This window comes from Onychostruthus taczanowskii, unplaced genomic scaffold (genome assembly GCF_017590055.1).
Source record: "Onychostruthus taczanowskii isolate IOZ18803 unplaced genomic scaffold, ASM1759005v1 scaffold33, whole genome shotgun sequence".
In the NCBI taxonomy this organism is placed as follows: Eukaryota; Metazoa; Chordata; class Aves; order Passeriformes; family Passeridae; genus Onychostruthus; species Onychostruthus taczanowskii.
Genome location: NW_024500683.1, coordinates 2337561 through 2351379, shown reverse-complemented (window position 1 = coordinate 2351379; position 13819 = coordinate 2337561). Strand labels below are relative to the sequence as shown.

At 38.3% G+C, this 13819-nt stretch overlaps 1 protein-coding gene across 17 annotated transcripts in view; it reads left to right on the top strand.

Moving 5' to 3' along the window:
* RIMS1 (regulating synaptic membrane exocytosis 1) overlaps positions 1–13819 on the top strand; it is a 305714-nt gene that overhangs the window by 249396 nt on the left and 42499 nt on the right. The window lies entirely within an intron of this gene.

Below are 13819 nucleotides of genomic sequence, written 5' to 3'. Positions count from 1 at the left end.
TTTGTTTTCATTTAACTTGATGACAAAACTCTCAGCAACTACAACGGCTCTAGGATTAGCTTGATAGTCTTTGATTACATTTGCCAGTTCCTGAACTGTCAAAAATTTGACTTTAGGTATTGTAAAACACAAGAAGAATTATGAACTGTAAAAAACAAAATCATCCCTACCAGGAAATCTGCCTAATATAAGTCTGGAAGGCATCATTTGCCACTCAGAACACTTGTAGACAGACTCAGTGTCTGAGAAGATCAGCTGCAGGAGTTTGGTATGTTTATGCAAAAGGAGGGAATGTTAGGAAAACTCAGAAACTGGCCTCTGTGTTTGAGCTAGATACACCTCATTTTCTTTTCAAGGAATGTTCACAAGCATGTTTAAAGTCATATTTCAGATTGGTGGAGGTATAAGCTGACAGCTGCAGTAATCCATGATCCAGCAGAACACTGCAGTGGAACCATAAATACATTTAAAGTAATTTCAATTCATGTCTTTAAATGCTGCATTTGGTCATGTCTTAGCTTTTCAGTATTTGACTCCTGCAAGGGTTTTTTTCATACCAAAATACCTTATTTCATAGACACAGAATTGTTCCTACAAGGGTTTTTTTCATACCAAAATACCTTATTTCATAGACGCAGAATTGTGCTGGGGTTGTTTAGCCTGGAGAAAAGGAGACTCAAGGGTGACCTTATCACTCTCTCCAACTTCCTGAAGGGTGGCTGTGGTGAGCTGGGGGTCAGTCTCTTTCTCCGGGCAACAACAGATAGAGCAAGAGGACACAGTTTCAAGCTGCACCAAGGGAGACACAGGCTAGATTTAAGGAGGAAGTTTTTCACAGAAAGAGAGGTCAAATACTGGAATCGTCTGCTCAGGTAGGTGGTGGAGTCACCATCCCTGGATGTGTTTAAAGAAAGACTGGATGTGGCACTTGGTGCCATGATCTAGTTGAGGTGTTAGAACGTGGGTTGGACTCGATGATCTTAAAGGTCTCTTCCAACCTAGAAATTCTGTGATTCTCTCACAGTGTGTTTGTCAGGTTCAACAAAAATGGGATTTTTTCCCACAGATATGTTTAACAGATTTTATCAGAAATAGTCCTTGAGTTCCAAATACCTGATCATAAATATCAGGACTGGGAGAGCCAGTAACCTTGTGTGAGCCTGGCAAGGGTGAAACCTGGACTCAAATCCTCAACCTCTTCCATTCTTAGGAGTAGCAGGGCACTTTGGGTGCAGGATTGGGTGACCTAGTACACAAAGCCAAGTGTCTGCAGTGGGAGTTCCAGTTCAGCTTCACTCTAGACCAGTAAAGTGAGATGTAATTGTAATTCAGATGCCTTTCCTTCCTGATACTGTCCACAGGATCAATAATCAGAATCATTAATCAGAAATTAGATGCTTTTTGGTTGCTTGCTTTAATCTTCTCTAAATTCAGGTAGTATTTCCATAGTGAAGAAAATGTGTAGCAATAACATACAATGCAGTTCCTTCAGTAAAAATATGAGGAAGAAATTGAAAGATTGGGGAAAAGGTTGATTGTTTTAGGAGCAATTTTTTTCATCTTAAGATTCATGCTGTGTAAATCCAGCCTTAAAAGCTATGTATCTTCAGTGGAATTCACCTAAAAATGGGTTTTTATTAAATTATTTTTTAGCTTCCGTAAGCCTCCGTTATCTTGGATGGTTCCCCTCATCTTCAGACGGGTGTCATAGGCAGGGGAATCATCCTTTTCTAGTATTAATTGTTGAAAAAACTCTAGATGACTTATTTAGATTGGTTGCTTTAATTTTTGACATTTAAGATTAAAAGGATTCTTTCTCTCAATTACTAAAGTTTCTTTGAGGTCAAAAAATTAGAAGTTTTAAGTTCAAGTTTGATTAGTAATTTGAAATTCAAATTTCATTTTTGCCTCCAAAGAACCCAGTGTTAACATATATCAAATAGGATGGGATAGGATAGGGTGGGATGGTTGAGTAGGGAGGGTAGCACGTTTTGTCTACCTGTTTTTGTCATTTTGAAATCACCTATCCAGCATCATCTTCATTTGGAAGTGTGTCAGGCCAGTGGCCATGGCAACTGTGTGAGCATAATGTTATGTTTAAGGACAAAGTTTGCTGAACTGCTTTTTCTACTTACTTTTGCTCTCCAGATACATTCTAGAGATGAAGCTATTAAGCATATAGAAACTCAAATGAGGTAGCTCAGTTCTAGCCATTTCACTAAATTAATCATTCAACAGGTATCCTTACCTTGAAGAGTAGTCCGGGGTTCAGATTAGTAACCTGAAGTGATTGGTGCAATTCTAAATATAAGTATATAAAATAGCTTCTTGCTTTCTAATTTGTTTAGCATTTTCAGGTATGTGTTACAACAAATGACTTTGCATGGATAAGCTACTCTGTATATGAAAATATTCAAAGCATTTTTCTTGTTACCATTCTGGGAAATCTGGTTAGCTGCTGTGCTCTGTAGTTGGAAATGCAGAAAAATGTACCAGGAATTTTTGGTGTGTGATCAAAAAGTTCTGGGACTTCTGGTTTTAATCAGAATCAGATTTGTGAATATGGAGTTGGTGTGCATTTAATGAATGAAGTCAGTCCTTCTTTATTGAGATTTGCTTTTATTGATCATGGTCTTTATGGATTTGTGATACAGTCACACAGTACTTTGTGCCTGCATGTGTTGGAGACGTCACTGTGTATGGCTCTGAAACATTTCTCACATCCTAAATGAAGTGAAGGAAATGTTTTTAATGTGGTTTAATGCAAATGATTGAGAAGTAAGAACCCATGATAATTAATCAGCACCATATGGACTTGATCAGGCAAAGAAGGACATTTACTGACTTAATAAAAAATTATGCCAGAGTCTGTCATTGCATCACTTTTCATTTGTAGCCTGTTAATGGAAAGATACCTGGACTTCTTGGTGCTCTTAAGTAGGGAGTTGTCCTGCATGGTAAAGGTGGGGTGGAGGCTTCTGTTTTGGAGGAATAACAAGCTACCATAAGGTGTTTAATTTAAATCTGATTTAATAAAATCTGCTAAATTTATGAAAGACTTAATAACTTTTTTTTTTTAAGGTGAATGTGCCTCACTGTATCTGGATTTCAAACAAATTGCCCCTGCATTAGGAATATTACTGTTATCTGTAATTTTAAATTTGAAAGCCAGATCTTATTAAGAATTATGTTTTTTATCTTGATCAATGTGTGATATAATATCATTATGTCTGTGCCAAATTTTAATCTGTTTTTGCACGCTTTTTTAAATTGAATGCTTAAGTATAATTAAAATATCTTATATGAGCTTATCAAGGAAAGAGGATAATGTAATGAGTTGTAATAGTGGATTTAAACCAGTTCTAATTGATTTCACATGTTATGCCATGCCACTGAATGGCTTGTATCACAAACTCATATATGGTTTTTGGGATTTGTGTTCTCTGTATGTCGCTGAAGTTTGTACTGTCAGACTCTACCTGACAAACATTTTCTTCCCTGATTTCCAGAACAGAATATACAACTTCTGTGTAGCTGTTGTTCTTTCAGTACACTGACACTTAACTCCAGTACACCTGAGCTTTAAAACAGGAATGATGGAGTAGAGAAATGATGATTGTGATGAAGTGAGGAAGTGGTTGCTGTGTTGATAGGCAATGGGTGCAGAGATGGAGACAGCCAGGACCTCATAAACAACAAAAGAGGGCAGGGAGGAGCCACCCAGAGTTATGCACATTGAATAAGGATGTGATTGAGAGAAGAGCATTTAGGGAAAGCTCTCATACTTTTTCTGGGAAATCAGCACAAGTGTGTGGCTCTCTGGATGGCCTGTGCTCTAAAGCATGGGGAACAAGCAAGAGGAATTAGAGGTTTGTTGTACAGCTACAGGGCTATGGTCTCATCATGATTACAGAGAAGTGGTGGAATAGCTCATATTACTGGAGTGCTGCAATCCATGGAAGCACAGGGCAGGATAGCAAGCCATTTCTGTAAGAGAGCAGAATATGAAAGGAGCTCTGCCTAGAGATGGGTGATGAACCAGCTGAGAGTTTATAGGTCAGGATTAGAGGCCCAACCAATGCCATGATATTGTGGGTGTCTGCTATGGACTTCTTGATCAGGAAGAATTAGATGAAGCCTTCTTCCAGTTGTAGGTTCTGGTTTTCATGGAGAACATAAATCATCCTGGTTTCTGCTGGTTGAGCAATGCAGTAGGGCACAAGTAATCCAGGAGGTTTCTGTAGTACACTGATGACCAAAGCGAAAGTCTGAAGCAAGGACTCAGCAGAGAATGATCAGATCAAGGAACATTTAAATAAACTGGACATGTAAAACTTATTGACATGTGATGAGGTGTACCCATGAATACTAAATGAGCTGGTTTTGACTGATGGCATTGCAAAGCCAGTCAATAATCTTTGTAACGTGGCACCCAGGGGATGTTCTTGAAGACTGGAAGAAGAATCATCACTACTATCTTCAAAAAGGGAAAGGGATCTTGGAAACTTTAGGCCTGTCAGCCTTAGCTCCACCGCTGGGTATGTGATGGAACAAATAATTCTGGAAACTATTTCCAAACATAAGTGTAGAACAAGGGTGTGATTGTGGATAGTCAGCATGAAATTACAAAGGGCAAATCGAGCCTGACCAGCCTGATGGCCTTGTTTCATTAGTTGGCTAGCTTGATGGGTGAAAGAAGAATATCAGATGTTCTCTATCTTGTCTCTGCTAAGTTCAACACACTTTTCTAAAATACCCTCATAGCCAAACTAGGGAAGTACAGCCTAGGTAAGCAAGCAGTGGGGCAAATTGGAAACTGTGAATGCCAGGCTCAGGGCATTGTGACCTGTGACACAAAGTCCACTTGGAGGCAAATAGTTTGTGGTGTATGCTTGGGGTCAATATTAAGGCAGTGCTGTTTAACATCTTCATTAGTGTTTGGAATGATGGGGTAGAATGCATCCTCAGCAGGTTTACAGACAGCAGAAAACTGATAGGAATAGTTGATATAGTAGGAGGATGTGACACTATTCAGAGGGACCTCAATGATGGAGAAAATGGGCCATTAGGAACCTCATTAGGTTCAACAAAGGAAATGAAAAAATCCTGTGCCTGGGGAGCAGTAACCCCACGTGCCATTGCACACTGGGCACGCACAGCTAGAGCACAGTTTTGCAGCTGGAAAGCAGCTTTTCAGGAAAAACCCTTCTGGAGGCTGAGATGAACCTGAGCCAACAGTGCCTCCATGCATTAAAGAAGACCAATACCATCCTGGGCTGAAGAGTGTTGCCAGCAGGCTGAGGAACCTGATCCTTCCCACTCATTAGAGCTGAGTAGCTCTAGTGCGACACCTCTGCAGTTCTAAGTCCCGTGCTGGCTCCCTGGTACAAGGGATATGGAGCACGTCCAGCAAGGGGCCATCAAGCTGGTGAAGGGGTTGGAGTGTCTGTTATACAAAGAGAGGCCAAGAGAGCTGAGTGTCCACCCTGGAGTAGAGAAGTCTCAAGGGAGGTCTTGTCAATAGGCATAAATGCTTGCAGAGTGGGACTGGAGATAAAAGGCCAGACTCTTCTCAGTCAGAGGGTGAGCACGAACTGAAAAAGGCAAATCACACTAAAACACAAGAAAAACCTTTCTTCTGCAAAAATTTATTAAACATTGGAACAGGTGGTACAGAGATTTTGCACGGTCCCAGTATCTGGGGATATCCAAACCCCAAGCAGATATGACCCTGAGCAACCTGCTCTTCCCACAGCTGCGGTATGCAGGAGAGTCAGACCTTGCAATCTCCAAAAGGGTTCTCCAGCCTCTCCTGTTCTGTGACTCTCTTTCAGATTTTCATTTCATGCTGCTTATTATGCTGTTCTCTTGCACAAAATGCTCAGTGTCTTTAGTTTGGAGCCAGGTGAAATGACTGGAGGTTTGCCATCTCACTGAGGACAAACAACAGGATTGAGCTGCAGATCTCTCAAGATGATTTAGCCAGAGATCACTCTCTGGAATGGAGATAGATTTTCTCCCATTGGTTTTCCATCCCCCCATGTAGTACATTGGAGCTAGTTTGATACAATTTATAGTGATGAGGGGCTAGAGAGAAGGGTCTCCTGACCTCTTCTAGGATTGCCAATAATGCTGCTTGTTACATCATAAATGTATGTGATGTGACTGGTGCAATACAGTTGTTCACTCCTTCTCCCACCCTCTCTGTAGACCAGGTCTGCAGCCACCCTTCTCAGCACACTGATTCACTAAAATGCAGCATTACTGCACCACAGAGATGGCTGAGCAAAGTTATACTTCATGTCATAACAGTGAAGGAAAACAACACACCAAGGTTTTTCATGCATTTGATCAGACTGAGGTCTGTGTTGAAATAAAGAAATCCATTAATTTCATTTTAATTACAAAAGTAATTAAAATCTTTATATTGAATTTGTGCTACAGTGACTAAGGGTATAGTCAAGACACTTTACTCATGAAAAAAATGAAATTGAAAAATATTTTAGTTATTGATATAAATATTGCAAACAGAACTAGTGGAGGCAACAACAAACCACTAAAGCTTATTCATCAGTAAAAGTAAATCTCCTGGAAAATAGGAACAAATTCACAAGTAATTTCAGACTGGCTTTGTGGAAGATATTCACTATGCCACACTCATTATCTAAACCCGGGAGAAGATCCTGAAAATGTGTGGAGTATAACAAATATTTTGTACCCTGCCTAAGTTTGATCCCATATTTCGTAACGAACCAGTGTAAGTTCACATTATATAAACGAAGGATTGAGCTATACAAATTTGCAGTGGAATGTGCAGTTCTGGAGCCCAGCATAAGAGGGATCTGTTTGTGTATACTAGGTAAAATTCCTATGGTTTATAGCTCTCATTACTGGTATTCTGTATACAAATAAATACTATTTTAATTATTCAAGGTGTTATCAACCCAGATCCTTGTCTGGCAAAGGAGACATCATATACTTGAAGTCAAGGTGGTTCCTCATTCTTGGATTCTGAGAGCCTTCAGGGTGTCATAGGAGAAGGCACAGTTGATCACCTTGTGTGCTGTACGTGCTGTGGCACTGCCAAGCAGGCTTAAAGAAACCAAATCCCCTGCGTGCCTCCTGCATGCCTAGCTGTGTGCATCAGGTAACCATGACCACAGTGCTCTGGCAGCTGGGTCTCTTGCTTAGAAGTAGGTGTTAGCAATATATGAAGAGCTAGATCCTACAAATCTCCACAGCTGCACAAGCAGTGGTGTGGCAATATCAGTCTGTGTCATGTTGAAAGCTGGCCCTCAATGGCATTTTCAAAGGGGTGTTTCCTGGGTTTCTGCTTAACTTCTGCCATGTGCAGCATTTCAAAGCATCACTGTGGAAGGTCTGTTCCATATTTCTCAGGCCTAAAGCACCACAGAGTGAAATTACATACCTGCAGCAGCAGCAGAATTTATGAATTCTGCTGCGTATAGTTTCACTTATGAATCAGATCAACCTTTTCAGCTGTCACATTTCTAAAGAATCTTGATCCAAATTCTCATTTGCCATTTATCTTCCATATTATACCTGCGTCAAAGCCTGAATAGCTAAGGTCTTGCAAATTTATAGATGGCTGCACTTGCAGTTTATCAGCTGGGCTATGGGTCACCAGAATCAATGCTTCAATATGATTTGGTTTTAATCAGCTGTCAAATCTCCAGTGCAATGGTGCTCATTGAGAAGTTACTAGTTTCTTTTCTTAATGTGAACTGGCATGGTTTCGGGGACATAATGCTGTTGTTCTCTATTCTGAAGTTTCCATTTTTAATGGTCAAAATACTAAGTTCCCAATTTATTTTTAAAATTATGTCTCTGCAAATTTAACTTGATTTAAAATCGAGTATTTATTGACCTGGGTATTTCCTTCTTGTGACAAATTGTAGATCCTGCAATTTTAATGTGCAAGATTTTTTAAGATGATTAGGCTATATTTCTCATAAGTGTGAAATCCTACCTCTTCTATGTAAATTGGAATTCCTCCTTTCTAAGAAAGAGAGATACTAGAACCAGTCTACACTAATTAAAGTAATTTGTATATTTACAATGCAATATTTCTTTTGTTTTAAAATGTACAAATAACAGTCTTTTTTTCTGGATTTTTGGAAATGTATAAGCCAAAAAACAATGTGAATTTCACAGGAAAGTGATAGCCCATTAAGCTCTTTAACAAGTCTACACTCAAGGCAGTGATACATTTTTTCAATAATTAATACACTTTTAATGGTTATTAATAACAGGCTGTGGAACACATTGACATAAGGGTAACATTTTAAATCTGGGTTTAAAAAGACAACTAGTTCATATCTTTATTTAAAAACAGGGATGGGAGACTTCTGTGTGTGCTTAACAAACTGATGCCTTAATTCAATTTCCTCCTAGAGGAGTAAATGATCTTTGCCAACACAGAGAGGCATTTCAAACAAAACTTTATACTCCTTGTATAGTTTTTATGTACACCAAAAGCTTGAGCTGATGGAAAACTTGTCAGTCTTTATGTAACTGTTGAGTAGCAATAGTATGACTGCTCTTTTGCTTAAAATACAACAATTAAAATAAAGAAACATGTATATAAGAGCAAATAGTGCAGGCCTTGAAAGATAATGCAGTTTTATTACAGTGCAAAATTAAATTTGTAGTTACTGCCAATTCCCTAGCAGGGTTAGCAAGGACTGAGAGCTTCAGAGATGTGGACAATTGCGTTCAGCTGTCATCAAAACTGATAAATGAGGAGGGTTTTTTTAAAACTTCAGAATGGTAATAATGTTCATTTAAAAAAAAAAAAAAAAAAAAAAAGGGTGTTTACATTGCAAAAAACCTGATCAAGATTTTGAGGTGAAGCCATAGGGATAAAGTCTTGTATGAACTTGTTTAGAGAATGAGGCAGGAATTGTAGAAAGATAAAGAATGGTCTTCTCACTTGCCTAGTTTATTACTGCTCAGAGAAATCACTCTTTGCCCCATAGTTTTTATGTGATTAGTGACAAGTCATTCCAGACATGTCTTTGTTGGTGCTCATATGGTGCCTGTTGCATGGGGCTTTATTGTGTCTTGATGCTGTGGATTCAGCATTCCCGTCATGAGGGAAGTTTGGAGCAAAACTCACACATATGATTCTTTAGGGTTTTGGTTTGTTTAACCCAATGACAGAGTAAGAGGTTGCATGGTTGCTGAGTTCAGCATGCAAAATGGGATGGTGGCACATGAAAAAGCTTTCTCTGCAAAAGCAGAGAGCATAGTGAGCGTTTTGTGGCTACAAATAATAAACTGGCCATCCTTTGAGGTGGTCATAATATACTAAACAGTTGATAGGACATAGAAGAGACTTCTTTTGTTCAGTTTCCACAGGCATTTTTAGGAACTGTTTTTGGAAAGAGTGATAAAAATAATTTATTCCTCAGTTTTCTTATTCTCTTTCTACTTCAGTATCACCATGAACTCTTTCCTCCCAGGAATTATTGTCTTTTATACTCTCTGTACTTCAGTTAGGTGACTTTGTTTTGAGTCATGCGTGATGGCCAACAATTGCAGCCTCCCTGCATCCTGGACAGTACAGGTAATTTCTCCCAAATGCAGAGCAGACAGGAGGTGCAATTCCTGGGAGGTGCTGATTTTCTGCCTCTGACCTGAAGACAAAATATTAATATTCAGGAAATGTATGCTCTATTTAGCAATAGGGCCTATGAGTGAGTGCAGTGTCACTTTGTAACAGGAAAGTTTCCTGCTATCTAAACAGTTGATCTCTTTGAAATCTTATAACATGAGAGGTGTCACTTACAGAGGTTGTTTTACCAAATTGACAGGTACTCTAAGGAACTGGCAGGTACTCTATTTGTGCCAAATAGAAGGATCACCTCATTGGAATCTTTCAGTCAGGCATTGGCCACTTCTCAAAGTGAAGTGAATTGGTAATTTTGGTTTTGTTGTTGGTTTTGGGGTGTTTTTTTGGTTTTGGTTTTGGGGTTTTTTCCTTGTAATTTCCTTCAAAAAGGTCAGGCAATCTGCCATGGTATGTCAGCTCGAACTTAGAAAAAATTAAAGAAGAAATTCGACCATGGCAGAAACCAGGCATGAAAAATTTCTACCTAATTTTTTCACATTTGACAAACAGAAGAGATACCGGTAACAGGCAAGGCAGTTATTGTCTAAAATCTCCACAGTGCAAGCATCCACTGAAACACTTGAAGTCAATTGCCAATCCTACTTTGTTTCTGATTGTCCAAGCCACTGCAGCTAAAAACCAAACTCCAAAAAACTTGCATTAACTGTGCACTTCCCAGTTTCCTTAGAGAGAAACACATTGAGCATGTGCTGTGGTCAGTTAATATTGTTGCTCAGGTGATCTGTCTTGGGCCAAGGACAGGCACTCTGATGTAACCTGAGTCACAACTTCTGCTTTTTTTCAGGGGGAAATAGAGGGCAGTAGCCTCCAAATTATTACCATGAAGGCAATATAAATGAAAACATTTTAGATAAGCTGCTTAAAAAATAGAATGTATCCTCTTTGCCCCCAAAGAGTCTATTACAGATGGAAACTTCTGGTTCTGAGGTCATTTATATACAATACCAAGGTGAAACCAGAGTAATTAATGTTCTAATTATTCATTATCTAAAGATAATGATTTTTGAAAATCCATCATTTTAAACTGCTTTATATATCTGTCAGAGAGGGAGGGAGATGGAGTCTTTAATCCCTTCAGAACATCTGTACATGAAAAATGTACTACAGAGCATTGCTTCTGCATTTTTAATTATCTAATTATGTTTCCTCTTTCAAAGAAACTGTCACATCCCCAGCAGTCATTCTTAATGCTTTCAAAAAGACTGAAAAATTATTTTAATTGATTTTTCATTTAATTACTGCAGTTGATAAAGATGAAGTGTAATCCATAAACTTTTAGTTTAAGTACATTATGCTAATATTTTAAACAATCAGTACTTGTTATTTTTAGATTAAAGAAATGTAGCAAAATAGTTTTAGCCATGGCTCAGACCTCAGAGTACTTCTCACTTGCTTTATCTTCATCTCAGTTTACTATATTTTTAAAATTTTGTCTGCTTTTTTTTGTTGGTCCTGACCTTGCACTGTCCCATTTAGCTTTTCAGATTCTCCTCCTGCATTTCCTTTCTTTTGCTATTGCCTATTGCTGTTATCTACTTTTGAAAAGAAGCAGTGAGCAATCTATTTCTTATCAATGATGTAGCATTTTTTGCATGAAGAGCAGCTACACCACAGGTACTTCAGTGCCTCGTGTTTTAGAGGGGGAAAAAAAACAACAGGGAAAATAACATTACTCCTGAATGTCACGCAGAGAAAGAAAAACTGGTGAATTCAGCTTTCTTGATACTGAAAAAAGCTTTGTTCAGTGTTGACCTACACATCTTTGTGTTTGGCATGCACGCACACACCCCCCCAATATCTATTTTCTTGATACAGATTTACATCCTTTCTATGTTTGGTAGAGTTCAACTGAATATGCATGGCTACATGCAGTCAAATTTGGGCCATTTGAGCTGTTTGTCCTTTGATTCACATGAGCCTTTCCACATCAGCTTTAAGAGCAATGGTTAACCCTGAGCACTGCCCCTGGAGTGGCTGCTTTTGTGTTGGTTTCATTTTATGATTCGTGCCATTAGTTGGCTTCAGGCTGATGGTGCCTTGGGTATGTGCAGGCAGACACACGGGCTCCCACAGACAGAGACAATTGCTCTGCTTGTTTCAGAAAGCATAAATTAAGTTGAAATGTTCATGGCAAATAATAAAAAATCTTCTTATCTTTTGCTTGGTAAACAGTTCAGAGCTGCTTATCTTTTGTAATGCTCAGGCTTACATTCTGAATTGTTATTTTGTTTCATAGAGAAATGCTAGTTTTCCAAGTTTAAGTAGAAATCTGTCAGAGCTGCGAAGCTGATGCAGTTCAGCGGTCAGTATGCTCCTGAGAAAAGCATTGTCACAGCCCAGATTCTGGTATGTGGTATTCCAATATGGAAATTTCCTGATCTTCCAAAGTAGGATTTTAACTAGTTAAGCTCCCAGAGGAGGCTGCTGCAATGGAATCTTCTCCAGCCCTTTGCTCAGTGAGATTTGCACACTGAACACAGTGGGGCTGGGGATGTGTCATCCCACAGGGACTGAGAGGCACTTCCATGCAATATAGGAATATTGTCAGTAACACATAGAACTTACAAATTACTGATCTTAATACACCAACAGGACTTTAATATGGTGACTTGGCAGCAGAAGCAAGGGGTTTTTTGTGATTTTAGTAGCTATTTCATAGGACATATTTCGCCTTAGGACAATCTAATATATGATCAATGTGCATGTAAAATCAATATGTAGTTCCAGTTGGTACAGACTGTACGAAATTATTATTTGATTGAACTAACTCTTATGGTCTAAAATATTATTTTGACTAATTAGAGATAATTATAATATAGAATATATATTTGTCCTTTGGTTCATAAAGCACCATGCTTCAATTAATTTATTAAATGCTAATGAATATTAATAAAAATTTATTTTAAAATTTACAGTAATTTATCTTGCAGCAAATTAAATATATAATATAAAGTATAAATATTTTCTTAGAATGCCAGAGAAATTAATAGATAATTAATTAATTGTATTTATTGATTATATATCATATAATATTAATAACAAGATGCTCATTTTTAGAAATGTAATGTTTCTCATTATAAAAATATCTTCCCTTTGGTCCAGAGCTATTATGTGTTTAGGAGATTATTAGTATTCATGAGCTACCTCATTGCAAAAGGCTGCCACAGGGGCTGTGAGTGAGAAAGTGGTGCTGCGGTCGGCAGGAGAGAGGGGAGGCTCAGTGGCTTGTGCTGGTGGGGGCCAGGGATTCTGCTGGAAGATTCAAGTTGCTGCAACTGCCTGAAAAGATCTTACAGCATCATCTGCACAGCAAGGAACACAGGGCATCACTTATTTACTCATGGCTTGCATTCTTGGGAAAATGGGTGGAGTAAAAATGAGGGCCCATGAAAATAAACACCTAAAATATTCTTTTATACATCATCAGTAATTCTCAGAGAATGAAGGAAATGCTGTTATTTTAGCAATGGCTAATAATTTCAGATTTTCTCTGTGAAAGGATATACTTCCAGATATACATTGGTGAGTTTATGGACAAGTATTTTTCTAGCTTTCTTACCACTGTCTTACTATCTTTCTTTTTCAGGTGGAATGTGCAGGTTTTTTATGTAATTACTGAGAGATACTGAGTGTATGTCTATACACCAATTTTCTCAAATTAAATGATTTGTCCAGTATGCCTTTATGGATCTTTAATATGTATAGAGTAGTTATTTGTACATAGAAATGTATATATAATGATTTAATAGAGGTGTTTGGCTTGATGTCAGTTCTAAATAGTTGAGTGCGCTGTACTTTAATATAAGCAAGTATAATCCACAATGCTCTTATAGCGTGCTCATAAAATTTGTTTCAGGGTTAATTTTATGCTATCTTGTAACTCAAACTACTCTTTGATTAAGTTTTTTGCTTTAAAAGTTCATTCTTCATTCCCACAGATACAACTTTCAGTTAGGGGCAGCTTGCAAAACTGAATGTGTTGCTTTCTTTCAGAACTCGTATGGCTGACGTGAATACACAGTCTTGATGTCTTGTGTAGTTCAGCTACAACTTTAGATGGGATTTGTCTCAACTGCATAAGTTTTGGCAGCAAATATAAGCATTTTTCTCTTGGTAGAGGGAGCAGTGTCTTCCCTGCTGATGCAGGAACCTGGGGGTAGTGTC